The sequence below is a fragment of the Bubalus kerabau genome, chromosome 6, assembly GCF_029407905.1.
Source record: "Bubalus kerabau isolate K-KA32 ecotype Philippines breed swamp buffalo chromosome 6, PCC_UOA_SB_1v2, whole genome shotgun sequence".
NCBI lineage: Eukaryota > Metazoa > Chordata > Mammalia > Artiodactyla > Bovidae > Bubalus > Bubalus kerabau.
In genome coordinates this window covers 57,923,110-57,930,285 of record NC_073629.1, presented here as the reverse complement: position 1 = coordinate 57,930,285, position 7,176 = coordinate 57,923,110, and positions in this window count along the sequence as shown.

Sequence of the window (7,176 nt, the reverse complement as noted above, 5' to 3'; positions counted from 1 at the left end):
GGAGTACATAATGAAGCAAGGCAAAGGCTAACAGAGTTTTGCCAAGAGATCAAACTGGTCATAGAAAACACCCTCTTCCAGCAGCACAAAAGAAGACTCTACACATGGACATCACCAGATGGTCAACACTGAAATCAGATTGATTATATTCTTTGCAGCCAAAGATGGAGAAGCTCTATACAGTGAGCAAACACAGGACTGGGAGCTGACTGTGGCTCAGATCATGAACTCCTTATTGCCAAATTTAGACTTAAATTGAAGAAAGTAGGGAAAACCACTAGACCATTCAGGTATGACCTAAATCAAATCCCTGATGATTATACAGCGGAAGTGAGAATTAGATTTAAGGGACTAAATCTGATAGACAGAGTGCCTGAAGAACTATGGACTGAGGTTCATGACATTGTACAGGAGACAGGGATCAAGACCATCCCCAAGAAAAAGAAATGGAAAAAAAGAAAAATGGCTGTCTGAGGAGGCCTTACAAATAGCTGTGAAAAGAAGAGAAGCAAAAAGTAAAGGAGAAAAGGAAAGCTATAAGCATCTGAATGCAGAGTTCCAAAGAATAGCTAGGAGAGATAAGAAAGCCTTCCTCAGTGATTACTGCAAAGAAATAGAGGAAAACAACAAAATGGGAAAGACTAGAGATCTCTTCAAGAAAATTAGAGATACCAAGGGAATATTTCATGCAAAGATGGGCTCAACAAAGGACAGAAATGGGATGGACCTAACAGAAGCAGAAGATATTAAGAAGAAGTGGCAAGAATACAGAGAAGAATTGTACAAAAAAGATCTTAATGATTCAGATAATCATGATGGTGTGATCACTCATCTAGAGCCAGACATCTTGGAATGTGAAGCAAAGTGGGCCTTAGGAAGCATCACTGTGAACAAAGCTAGTGGAGGTGATGGAATTCCAGTTGAGCTATTTCAAATCCTGAAAGATGATGCTGTGAAAGTGCTGCACTCAATATGCCAGCAAACTTGGAAAACTCAGCAGTGGCCACAGGACTGGAAAAGGTCAGTTTTCATTCTAATCCCAAAGAAAGGCAATGCCAAAGAATGCTCAAACTACCACAGAATTGCACTCATCTTGCATGCCAGTAAAGTAATGCTCAAAATTCTCAAAGCCAGGCTTCAGTAATACATGAACCGTGAACTTCCAGATGTTCAAGCTGTTTTAAAGGCAGAGGAACCAGAGATCAAATTGCCAACATCTGCTGGATCATTGAAAAAGCAAGAGAGTTCCAGAAAAACATCTATTTCTGCTTTATTGACTATGCCAAAGTGTTTAACTGTATGGATCACATTAAACTGTGGAAAATTCTGAAAGAGATGGGAATACCAGACCACCTGACCTACCTCTTGAGAAATCTGTATGCAGATCAAGAAACAACAGTTAGAACTGGACATGGAATAACAGACTGTTTCCAAATAGGAAAAGGAGTACGTCAAGGCTGTATATTGTCACCCTGCTTATTTAACTTCTATGCAGAGTACATCATGAGAAACACTGGGGTGAAAGAAGCACAAGCTGGAATCAAGATTGCCGGGAGAAATATCAATAACCTCAGATATGCAGATGACACCACCCTTATGGCAGAAAGTGAAGAAGAACTAAAGAGCCTCTTGATGAAAGTGAAACAGGAGAGTGAAAAAGTTGGCCTAAAGCTCAACGTTCAGAAAACAAAGATCATGGCATCTGGTCCCAACACTTCATGGGAAATAGATGGCAAAACAGTGGAAACAGTTGCAGATTTTAATTTTTTGTGCTCCAAAATCACTGCAGATGGTGAATTCAGCCATGAAATTAAAAGACACTTACTCCTTGTAAGGAAAATTATGACCAACCTAGATAGCATATTAAAAAGCAGAGACATTCCTTTTCCAACACAGGTCCATCTAGTCAAGACTATGGTTTTTTCCAGTGGTCATGTATGGATGTGAGAGTTGGACTATAAAGAAAGCTGAGCACTGAAGAATTGATGCTTTTGAACTGTGGTGTTGGAGAAGACTCTTGAGAGTCCCTTGGACTGCAAGGAGATCCAACCAGTCCATCCTCAAGGAGATCAGTCCTGGGTGTTCATTGGAAGGACTGATGTTGAAGCTGAAGCTCCAATACTTTGGCCACCTGATGCAAAGAGCCGACTCATGTGAAAAGGCCCTGATGCTGGGGAAGATGAAGGCAGGAGGAGAAGGTGATGACAGAGGATGATATGGTTGGATGGCATCACCGACTCAATGGACAATGAGTCTGGGTAAACTGCAGGAGTTGGTGATGGACAGGGAGGCCTGGTGTTCTGCAATCCATGGGGTCGCATAGAGTCAGACACAACTGAGCGACTGAACTACGTATCTTCAAATTTAAAAAATGGTTGAGTGAGAGGTTGTTTACTGTAATTAAATATAGTAAATTTACTCTCATTCAGACCTTTATTTACACTTAACAGTCCAAATATTGTTATATCTGTATAGGAAGTTTGCCAAGTCATCTAGTTCTAAATCAAAGTTCATTAACCTTAAGACTAAGAAAGTTACATAAATCTTGCCAGTTAACAGTAATTAACAGGCAACTGCTAGGTTCTAGGCCTAGTTACTTCTTTTAAAAATGTTTTCAGTATTCTCTGCATATCTGACAAGAGTAATCAAATATGGATATAAAACTGAACTCTTTACTAAATGTAAAAAGAGTTGTTAAACTTTTTACTAAATGTAAAAATTGTGACGTGCTCTTGAGTGAGGTTAGTCCCACTGGAATCTTATAGGGGCTTACATGGCATATAAACAAATTCTTTACTATATAAACACAATTTTCTAATGTTTTTTATACCAAAGTCTAACAATATCATAGCTTCCTTCATCATTTCTGTTGATTCTTGCTCAAATTATCCCATTTATTTTTTTGCTTTCTTATCACTCTAGTCTATTCATACCTGAATGGACTTGAATGGTTTTACTGTATTTTTTTAGTTTTTGCTTGTTTGAGAAATTCTTAGTTTCTTCTTCTATTTCTTCTTGTCTATTCTAAATAATAATCTTGATGGATATAGATTCCTAGGTTGCAGGTTTTTCCCTTTCAGGACATTGAGCATATCATTCCCTTCTGGCCTGTAAATTTTCTGCAGAAAAATCAGCTAATGTCCCTACAGCAGTTCACTTATAACTGACTCCTCTTTTTGCCTTTAGAATCGTCTTGCTATCTTTAAGTTCTGCCATTTTAATTATAAGATGTAGTGATGTGTTTGGGTTCATCTTATTTGGGATCCTCTGTGCTTCCTATACCTGGATATGTTTCTTTCTTTAGGTTTGAGAAATGTTCAGCCATAATTTCTTCAAATACCTCTTTTATTCCCTGTCCTCTTTCTTCCCCTTCTGCAATCCCTATTATTTACAGGATGGCGAGCTCCATAGCTTCACAGTGTCGTAGCAGCCATCAGTGCTGGTCTCTCTCTACCCTGTTTGTCGGCAAGCCAGCACCCGTGCACTTGTCTCAAGCAAACTTCAGGCCACTCCAGCTCCCTATCTGTCCAGGAACCTTCCAGGCAGTTCCCAGAATGAAGGAACCTTTCCTCTTTCAAAGCTCCCTCCCAGGGGAGCAGGTCCATCCTGATTCTTTTTTTTTTTTTCTTTTCATTCTACCTGGTTACATTGCGGATCTTCCTTGAAGCTTTTTGTTGTAGCAGCTTTCATCTGGTACTTTATGATAATTGTTAATGCAGATTTATTTTTGATGTGTTTGGGGGGGGGAGGTGAGATACACAATCATTCTACTCTGCAATCTTAATCTTTGCCCCCTTCAGTCATATCTTCCTGATATCTTCAACTCTTCCCTGAATCCAATCTTTCTTCTTTGAACACAAATAATATATTTAGATATGCAACAAAGAGAGAGAGAGACAGCCAGCCAGACAGGCAGACCAATATACATATGTTAGAATTCAGAGAGTTATAGATCCAAAAATGTCTAAAGGAATTAAATTTCAGAGGGAAAATTATTCATAGGAGCATTGGCACAGGATAGGGTCTATGTCAGGCAGAGGGATTCTGCTGCAGTAAGAAGCTAGTAGTGCCTTTGAGAGCCACACATGCTGGTGTGATAGACTGTAATCTGTATGAGTCCCAAATACAGAGGTAATTCTTCCATTCCTCTACCAATTCTGTTCCATGGGACTTCTGTGGAGACTGCAACAGAACAAGAGGCTGGTGGCTACACTTAATAGCAGAAAGTCTCATAATGCTTAGACCCCAAAATCCTTTTTAGAGGGAAACTCCTGTAATACACATAGAATAGATCTGATTCTCAAGATATTTGAAACTACATGTGAATTCTAATTACCCCACACTACAACCCATTCCTGACTCAGGTGGACTCCTTAAAAAATAAAGGGCATGCCTTTTTTGGGAGAAAGCAATACTTAACCCAATCTCTAGAGTACTTTCAAGCACAATGTCAAGGATATAATAAGAAAAAATGGTGCGCTGTGCAAAGAATCAGAAAAATATGAACCATGGACTTCCCTGGTGGTATGGATAGAATCTGCTTGTGAATGCAGAGGACATGGGTTCAGTCTCTGATCTGGGAAGATCCCACATCCTGCAGAGCAACTGTCCAAGTGCCACAACCACTGAAGTTTGTATGCGCTAGAGCTTATGCTCCACAACAAGAGAAGCCACAGCTGTAAGTCCATGCACTGCAATTAAAAGTACTCCCCACTTGCTGCAAGTAGAGAAAGCCCATATACAGCACTGAAGATCCAGCACAACCAAACAAATAAATAAATACAAATACAAAAAAAAAAGAAAACACAAGTGTTTATATAAAATAAGAAAAATATGAACCATGAATTTAGAGAAAAAAATTTAAATATGTTAAAGAAATGAATGAAAGAGTAGAATTTCAACAAATAAGTGGAATCCCTAAAACATCTCTCAAAGCACAGCCTACTTTTCATAAATGGGGTTAAAAAAAAAAAAAAAACAGAAGAGGTCAAAGCTTGGTTTCAAACTATATACTCTCTGCTCACTCCAAGACTTGACAACGTCAGGAAACAATCCTTAAGAAAGGATGCTAGCTACAGTGGTCATGAAGAAGCTTGCCTCTAGTGACACTGAGAAATATCAATAACCTCAGATATACAGATGACACAACCCTTATGGCAGAAAGCCAAGACAAACTAAAGAGGCTCTTGATGAAGGTAAAAGAGGAGAGTGAAAAAGCTGCCTTAAAACACAACATTCAAAAAACCAAGATCATGGCATCTGGACCCATCACTTCATGGCAAATAGATGGGGGGAACAATGGAAACAGTGAAAGACTTTATTTTCTTGGGCTCCAAAATCACTGCAGACAGTGACTGCAGCCATGAAATTAAAAGACTCTTGATCCTTGGAAAAATAGCTATGAAAAACCTAGACACTGTATTAAAACACAGAGACATCACTTTGCCAACACAGCTCCGTATAGTCAAAGCTATAGTTTTTCCAGTTGTCATGTTTGGATGTGAGAGTTGGACCATAAAAAAAGTTGAGTGCTAAAGAATTGATGCTTTTGAACTGTGGTGTTGGAAACCAAAACAAAATAAGACTTTAAAATAAAGAATATTATAAGAGACAAAGAAGGACACTATATAATGATCAAGGGATAAATCCAAGAAGAAGACATAACAATTGTAAATATTTATGCACCCAACATAGGAGCACATTAATACATAAGGCAAACAGTAACAGGCATAAGAGGGGGAATCGACAGAAATGCAATAATCATAGGGGACTTTAACACCCCATTTACACCAATGGACAGATCATCAAAATAGACAATCAATAAGAAAACACAAACCTTAAATGAAACCTTAGACCAAATGGACCTAATAGATATCTTCTGGACTTTCCATACAAATGCAGTAGAATACATTTTATTCTCAAGTGCACATGTAACATTCTCCAGGATACACCACATCTTGGGCTGCAAATCAAGCCTCAGTAAACTAAAAAACTGAAATCATATCAAGTATCTTCTCTGACTACAACACTATGAGACTAGATATCAATTACAGGGGAAAAAACTGTAACAAACAAAAACTCATGGAGATTAAACACTACATTACTAAATAAGGAAGAGGTTACTGAAGAAATAAGAAGGGAAATCAAAAGATTCCTAGAAACAAATGACAACAAAAACATGGTGACCCAAAACCTATGGGATTCAGCAAAAGCAATTCTAAGAAGGAAGTTTTTAGCAATACAATCCTACCTCAAGAAACAAGAAAAGCATCAAATAGACAGCTGAACTCTACATCTAAAGCAGCTGAGAAAAGAACAACAACAACAACCAAAAAAAAAAAAACCCCAAAGTTAGCAGAAGGAAATAAATCATAAAGATCAGAGCAGAAATAAGTGGAAAAGAAATGAAGGAAACAATAGCAAAGATTAATATAACTAAAAGATGGTTCTTTGAGAAGATAAACAAAATTGACAAACCGTTAGCCAGCCTCAACAAGAAAAAAAGGGAGGAAAAATCAAATCAACAAAATTAGAAATGAAAAAGTAGAGGTTACAATAGACAACACAGAAATACAAAGGATCATAAAATAATATTATGAGCAACTATATGCTAATAAAATGGACAACATAGAGGAAATGGACAGATTCTTAGAAAACTTCAACCTCACAAGATTGAACCAAGAAGAAACAGAAATTATGAACAAGTCAATTACAAACACTGAAATCGAAACTGTGATCAAAAATCTGCCAAAAAACAAAAGCCCAGGGCCAGATGGGGAATTCTATCAAACATTTAGGGAAGAGCGAATGCCTATTTATCTGAAACTCTTCCAAAAATTGCAGAGGATGGAACACTTCCAAGCTCATTCAACCAGGCCACAATCACCCTGATACCAAAACCACGCAAAGACAACACAAAAAAAATAAAATCACAGGCCAATATCTCTGATGAACATCAATACAAAAATCCTTAACAAAATTCTAGCAAATAGAATTCAACAACACATTAAAAAAACGCATACACCGTGATCAAGTTGAGTTTATTCCAGAGATGTGAGGATTCTTCAATATACACAAATCAATCAGTGTGAGACACCATATTAACAAACTGAAAGATTAAAACTATATGATCATCTCAATAGATAAAGAAAAAGCCTTTGATCAAATTCAACACCC